The 7611-nt window shown below is 41.7% G+C and overlaps 1 pseudogene; it reads left to right on the forward strand.

Annotated features, from left to right (window-relative positions):
* The first annotated feature begins 5698 nt into the window (after positions 1–5698).
* Positions 5699–6303, forward strand: LOC129630251 (histone chaperone ASF1B-like; annotated as a pseudogene).
* The last annotated feature ends 1308 nt before the right edge of the window (positions 6304–7611 follow it).

Consider the following 7611-nt stretch of genomic DNA (forward strand, 5'->3'; position numbering starts at 1 on the left):
ATGCAGTACTTGGATGCAATCTCAAAAACAACAGAATGATCTCTGTTTGTTTCCAAGGCAAACCATTCAATATCACAGTAATCCAAGTCTAGGCCCCAACCAGTAATGCTGAAGAAGCTGAAGTTGAATGGTTCTATGAAGACCTACAAGACCTTTAGAACTAACACTCAAAAAAGATGTCCTTTCATTATAGGTGACTGGAATGCAAAAGTAGGAAGTCAAGAAACACCTGGAGTAACAGGCAAATTTGGTCTTGGAATATGGAATGAAGCAGGGCAAAGACTAATAGAGTTTTGTCAAGAAAATGCACTGGTCATAAAAAACACCCTCATCCAAGAACACAAGAGAAGACTCTACACATGGACATCACCAAATTGTCAACACCGAAATCAGATTGATTATATTCTTTGCAGTCAAAGATGGGGAAGCTCTATACAGTCAGCAAAAACAAAACCAGGAGCTGACTGTGGCTCAGACCATGAACTCCTTATTGCCAAATTCAGACTGAAATTGAAGAATGTAGGGAAAACCACTAGACCATTCAGGTATGACCTAAATCAAATTCCTTATGATTATACAGTGGAAGTGAGAAATAGATTTAAGGGCCTACATCTGATAGAGTGCCTGATGAACTATGGAATGAAGTTCGTGACATTGTACAGGAGACAGGGATCAAGAACATCCCCATGGAAAAGAAATGTAAAAAAGCAAAATGGCTGTCTGGGGAGGCCTTACAAATAGCTGTGAAAAGAAGAGAAGCGAAAAGCAAAGAAAAAAAGGAAAGATATAAACATCTGAATACAGAGTTCCAAAGAATAGCAAGAAGAGACAAGAAAGCCTTCTTCAGTGATCAATGCAAAGAAATAGAGGAAAACAACAGAATGGGAAAGACTAGGGATCTCTTCAAGAAAATCAGAGATACCAAAGGAATATTTCATGCAAAGATGGGCTCGATAAAGGATAGAAATGGTATGGACCTAACAGAAGCAGAAGATATTAAGAAGAGATGGCAAGAATACACAGAAGAACTGTACAAAAAAGATCTTCACGACCCAGATAATCACGATGGTGTGATCACTCACCTAGAGTCAGACATCCTGGAATGTGAAGTCAAGTGGGCCTTAGAAAGCATCACTATGAACAAAGCTAGTGGAGATGATGGAATTCCAGTTGAGCTATTCCAAATCCTGAAAGATGATGCTGTGAAAGTGCTGCACTCAATATGCCAGCAAATTTGGAAAACTCAGCAGTGGCCCCACAGGACTGGAAATGGTCAGTTTTCATTCCAATCCCAAAGAAAGGCAATGCCAAAGAATGTTCAAACTACCACATAATTGCACTCATCTTACACGCTAGTAAAGTAATGCTCAAAATTCTCCAAGCCAGGCTTCAGCAATACATGAACCGTGAACTTCCTGATGTTCATGCTGGTTTTAGAAAAGGCAGAGGAACCAGAGATCAAATTGCCAACATCTGCTGGATCATGGAAAAAGCAAGAGAGTTCCAGAAAAACATCTATTTCTGCTTTATTGACTATGCCAAAGCCTTTGACTGTGTGGATCACAATAAACTGTGGAAAATTCTGAAAGAGATGGGCATGCCAGACCACCTGATCTGCCTCTTGAGAAATTTGTATGCAGGTCAGGAAGCAACAGTTAGAAATGGACATGGAACAACAGACTGGTTCCAAATAGGAAAAGGAGTACGTCAAGGCTGTATATTGTCACCCTGCTTATTTAACTTATATGCAGAGTACATCATGAGAAACTCTGGACTGGAAGAAGCACAGCTGGAATCAAGATTGCCAGGAGAAATATCAATAACCTCAGATATGCAGATGACACCACCCTTATGGCAGAAAGTGAAGAGGAACTCAAAAGCCTCTTGATGAAAGTGAAGGTGGAGAGTGAAAAAGTTGGCTTAAAGCTCAACATTCAAAAAACAAAGATCATGGCATCTGGTCCCATCACTTCATGGGAAATAGATGGGGAAACAGTGGAAACAGTGTCAGACTTTATTTTCTGGGCTCCAAAATCACTACAGATGGTGACTGCTGCCATGAAATTAAAAGATGCTTACTCCTTGGAAGGAAAGTTATGACCAACCTAGATAGCATATTCAAAAGCAGAGACATTAATTTGCCAACAAAGTCCATCTAGTCAAGGCTATGGTTTTTCTTGTGGTCATGTATGGATGTGAGAGTTGGACTGTGAAGAAGGCTGAGTGCCAAAGAATTGATGCTTTTGAACTGTGGTGTTGGAGAAGACTCTTGAGAGTCCTTTGGACTGCAAGCAGATCCAACCAGTCCATCCTGAAGGAGATCAGCCCTGGGATTTCTTTGGAAGGAATGATGCTAAAGCTTAAACTCCAGTACTTTGGCCACCTCATGTGAAGAGTTGACTCATTGGAAAAGACTCTGATGCTGGGAGGGATTAGGGGCAAGAGGCAAAGGGGATGACAGAAGATGAGATAGCTGGATGACATCACTCACTCGATGGACATAAGTTTCAGTGAACTCCGGGAGTTGGTGATGGACAGGGAGGCCTGGGGTGCTGCAATTCATGGGGTCGCAAAGAAATGGACACGACTGAGAAACTGATTTGATCTAATCTGAATGTCTATGTCCCCAGGGTAAGCTGCAGTCACTTCCTGCGTCTCCAGGAGAATCTTCAGCATCAGCAGGTTGGTCTGACCTAAGCATCTAGCAAATTATGGCTTCTTCCCTGCTGCAGAGCCAGAGCATATGAGATTTTGTGGGTGTCACTCAAAAGTGACATCACTATTTCCTCTCACACTCTGGAACTCCCCAAACTAAGCCCCAGTGGCCTTTTCAACCAAAAGCTCCAGGAATTCATCTTCCTGTTACAGTATTCCCATGCTACAGAACCCACATGGATCTTGGACCTCTCACTCCTTTGGGTGAACCTCTGTGGCATAATTGTTCTCCTCTTTGTCACAGTCCACTTGAAGGTATTGGACTTGACCATATTGCAACTCTGTCCCTCCTACCCATCTTATTGTGATTTATTTTTTAATAGCTTTAGTTGTGAAAAATCTTTTCTAGTGGATCTGGTCTTTCTTCATTGATGGCTGTTTTCCAAATAATTGTGAATTTGATATGCTTATAGGAGAGAGTGAGCTCAGGGTCTTTCTACTATTCCATCTTGCCAACTATTAATTGAATTTCATATTTAAGAATTAATAATCACAGAGTTAATAATTTCAGCATAAAATTTAAACCAGCCTTCTTTTGGAAGCAATCTATCCAACAAATTACAACATAAAAATAATGATTCCTATTTTTCTCACTGCATTCCCACTAGGGAAATGTATTCAGACTCAAGAAACAGAGCAATTTATGTGGTTGAATTTGCAGGGAGAAGGTGCAACAATGCCTAAAGCCATAATTTGTAACAGCATACCGAAAAGTATTCATCAACCACAGATGGAGCTCAAATTATCTGCAGTACAAAACTGGGAATACCTGTAAGTTAGAGGTAGTTCAGAAGGTAATAAAGGCAGTTGACAGATTCTTCACCAAATGTTCCTTCTGGAGACCTGTCTACTCCCTTCAAAGGGAAAATCATCCTATTGCTAGATTTGGCATGTTGCTTCAGAGACAGCCTTCTGGTGTATTTGCTTGTACTGATAGTAATTTAAAAGTGACCACACATTTTCCAGAGCAATATAGGTTTGCTTACAATGCTATTTATTATCCAATACAGATTTTCCTTTTTCTCTAAGTGCTAAAGGAGAATAAAAGTCCATGGATAAAAAATGTGTTCACTTTTTGTTGGTTTACATTGAAGAGTTTTTTGTTTGGAAAATATGCTAAAGCCCATTTACAGATTTAAACTGAAAGAGTAATATAAGCCTAATAAATCACTTTTAAAGTATAATTATTACATATCAATGAAAATTAATTTAAAAATAATAAGATCTTGTCTACTAACCAAAGCTCTATCCAGGAGATACTGGTAAAAATGATAAAGAGGTGATTATATTTATTCTACTTTTTCATAACCATAACAGTATGGGTTATGTATTCATCTCAAATCTTTAGAAAACTTATGGTGAATTTCAAGCAGATTAACATATATATATATAAATATTTATATATATTAATATATAAATTAATATGCAGTTGACTCTAAAATAACATAGGTTTGAACTGCACGGGTCCACTGATATGTGATTTTTCAAAATCATAAATGCTACAGTTGTACACAATCTGTAGTGGTTTGTATACATGTATGTGGTACCACAGATGCAGAGGAATTGCATATATGAAGGGCTGACTGTAAGTTATACACACAGATTTTCAACTGTGAGGAGGGTCAGTTCCTCTAACCTCTACATGACTCTTGAACAAGAGTCAACCATATTAAATGAACCAATTAATAAATACATGAAATACAGATAGATGGTCCTAAAGAATGAGAACAAAAGATAAGCGAAAAACAAAGAGATTACATATCCTTAAGACTATCTTAAAAAAAAAAATAGATCTCTAAATGTGATCACTGGAACAATAGTATAAGTACCAATTGGAAAACTGCTAGGAATGCAAATTCTTGGGATCCTCATCAAACCTGCTGAAACTAGAACTCCAAGTTTGTGAATCTATAATCTGTGTTTTAACATGTGTTCAGGGGTTTGTGGTGCATGGTAAAGCTTAAGAAGCATTTTCCTAAGATCACCATCTGTGGATCCTAATATTGCTTATATGAAGTAGAATTCCTGATTCCTCATGAAAATCCTGTCTTTGCAGAAACTTTAAATCTCTATTTTCCTCTATCACATCTTTGTGCCTTTCTGGCATCAGTCATCATGCTTGTATCCAACTCATTAACAGCTGAATATCCCTAATAAATTACCTACAGACATGAAGCTTGATCTCACTTTATACTCACAGCCACACTAAGGTCAAATGGGCTTTTAGTGCTGCTTCAAAATCTTATATCATAACCCAGACAATTCACTCTTCTATTCGCCTAGACTATCCCATGCCTTCTCTTCATTCCACTCCAGATCTCTTCTCTTAATCTCATTCAAATTGGATAATCATGCTTCCTATTTATGGGGAAAACAGAAAATATCAGAATAGTATTTGCACTTGAGAGACCATCATTTTTAACAACTTGCATCCTGCTCATTTACTCTGCTGTCTCTACTGTCCCAGTGAAAGTTCTAGGTGTGCCTCTATTAAGGAAGGAGTCACATCTTCTCTTATCTCATCAAGGACAGAAGTATTAAAAAAAAAAATCAACCCTTTCTTGCATCATTTTATTTTCCTCTTTAAAGAGCATTTTTATAAGCATATAAACACCTTTTTTTTCCATTAAACAATCCTCTCTTGACCCATAAGATTTGTTACTACTTCCTCAAATCTTTATTGTCATCTTTTCTCTCTTTGTTTTCTGCTCCAGTCACATTATCTCTTTCATCGTTCCTCAAGTACTCCAGGGATGTGCCTGTGTGCTAAGCCACTTCACTTGTGCCTCTTTGCAACTCAATGGACCATAGCGTGCCAGTCTCCTCTGTCCATGGGATTCTCCAGGTCAGAATACTGGAGTGGAACTTCAGATTGTGGTCAGAGAAGGCAGGAGCTGATTTGGACAAAGCTACTCCCTGACCTGACAAGACCCAGCTGCCAGCTCGGCCCCAGCTCTGGCCTCAACTGTGACCCTACGAGGCGATGGCTAAGGTGTCAGTATTGAACATGGTGGTGCTGGAAAATCCGAGCCTTTTCCACAGCCCTTTCTGTTTGAGAGATCAGCTTCGAGAGCAATGAGGCCCTGGCAGACTACCTGGAGTGGAAGAGCATTTATATTGGCTCAGCTGAGAGCGAATTTGATCAAATCCTAGACTCTGCTGGTCGGCCCTGTCCCGGCAGGGAGACACATGTTCATCTTTCAGGCAGATGCCCCCAACCCATCCCTCATCCTCAAGTCTGATAGCCTGGGAGTGACCATGGTCCTCATCACCTGCAGCTACCACAGACAGGAGTTCATCCGAGTCAGCTACAACGTCGACAGTGGGTACCTCAGCAGCTAGCTGTGTGAGAACCCACCCCTGAAGTCACACTTCTTTCAGCTCCAGTGGAACATCTTGGCCTCAGATCCCCTGGTGAACCGCTCCCACATCAACTGGGACAACAACACGGACAGGTTGGAGGCCATAGAGAACCAGGACCCCGCCCTGGGCTGCTGTCTCCCCTTCAGCTGCACGGGTACCAAGGACTTGGGTCTCCCTGGTTGCATAATGGGCCTCCTCCCTCAGAACTCCATGGACTTCATCTAGCTGTTGGACTCCAGGCCCTACCTGGGCCCAGCTGGGACCACAGCCAGTCTCCTGGCACATCTGGAGGGGACAGCCGGGCCTCCTGGAGAGTCTCGGGGAGGCCAGGTGGAGGACTTTGGGGTCGTGAGCTATCCAGACCAGTCAAAACTTGGCCCCCAGGAAGGAAGGGGCTTCTAGTCTCTTCTAGCCCTGGCCCAGAGGATCATCTCCCCTCTACTGCCCAGTCATGAAAGAAGCAATTACTCAGTTCTTAATTCTTTCTGTCTTGTGTCCTTTCTGTCTTCCACACACACTATAAACCCCATCTGTGGGCCATTGTGCCACCGTCATCCAGGGAGTGCCATTAACCACAAACTCTTCTAACAGACCACCCAGGCCTGCCTTGAGGCTTTCTTGGTTAATATGTGGCAAGGCATTGACCCTGTTGGGCCAAAGTTTCTGACATTCACTTCCCTTCCCAACCATCTGAGCAGATCCACCCAGCTTTCTGGAGTCCCAGGCCAAGAATCTTGGTAGAAGATGGACTCAGACACAATTTCTCATCCTTTTGCTGGGTGATTTTTAGGTCTTTTCAATTCAGTAGCCCTCTGGAAAACTCTGTTCCCATAAAGATGGTCAGCAGGATGCTGAGAAAAGATGGTTGACTCTCCTTTGGGTCACAACCACCTTCCTCTTACCTCCCAACTGTATCTGGCATTCCCTGGAGGCTGCCCCTTGGAAACAATGGCACTTTGAAGGAGCCTGCTGTTATCAGTCTGTCTCAATATTGGTGTCAGGACCTCTCTGCTTCTGGCTGTGTTGATCTGAGCTCTGCCAAAACCTCTTGTACTCAGGTCACAGTGCAGACCAGGGAAACAGTAGGGACCCTGAAAACCTTTCTTCCCTGCCATGCTCCCCACCCACACGCCCATCCCCTCACTGCTATGTGGATGCTGTTGTGATTGCAGTTTGTATATTAAAGTGTTTTTATATTAAATGTTTGAAAGTGAAAGTGAGTTGCTCAGTAGTGTCCAACTCTTTGAGACCCCATGGATTGTAGCCTACCAGGCTCCTCAGTCCATGGGATTTTCCAGTCAAAAATACTGGAGTGGGTTGCCATTTCCTTCTCCAATAAAATGTTCGGTTGGTCTAAAAATAAAAAGCACTTCAACTAAGCTCTTTTCTGCTTAAAAAAAAAAAAAAAAAGAATACTGGAGTGGGTTACCATGCCCTCCTCCTAAGAATCTTTTGTCTGAGCAGTGTTCTTTGCCTGGAATTTTCTTTCCCCAAACATTTGCTTGATTGACTCTCTCATCTCTTCAAGGAAGG

Source organism: Bubalus kerabau, chromosome 16 (assembly GCF_029407905.1).
Source record: "Bubalus kerabau isolate K-KA32 ecotype Philippines breed swamp buffalo chromosome 16, PCC_UOA_SB_1v2, whole genome shotgun sequence".
NCBI lineage: Eukaryota > Metazoa > Chordata > Mammalia > Artiodactyla > Bovidae > Bubalus > Bubalus kerabau.